The sequence below is a fragment of the Priapulus caudatus genome, unplaced genomic scaffold (assembly GCF_000485595.1).
Source record: "Priapulus caudatus unplaced genomic scaffold, Priapulus_caudatus-5.0.1 Scaffold0, whole genome shotgun sequence".
Classification (NCBI taxonomy): Eukaryota; Metazoa; Priapulida; class Priapulimorpha; order Priapulimorphida; family Priapulidae; genus Priapulus; species Priapulus caudatus.
The window spans coordinates 1,405,184-1,405,401 of NW_014577061.1; positions in this window are offsets into that span (position 1 = coordinate 1,405,184).

The following is a 218-nucleotide window of genomic DNA, read 5'->3' on the forward strand; positions in this document are numbered from 1 at the left end:
ACCTGGATGGATGGCATGATGGATGGCATCGATGGATGGATGGATGGATGGATCGATATGCATAGATTGAATGGTGGATCGAACTGGATGGATGGATGCCATGCGATGAATGGCATGGCATGGATTGATGATGGCACTGGATGGATGGATGCGCATGGATCGATGGATGGAACTGGATGGATGATGGATGGACCTGGATGGCATGACTGAATGGATGG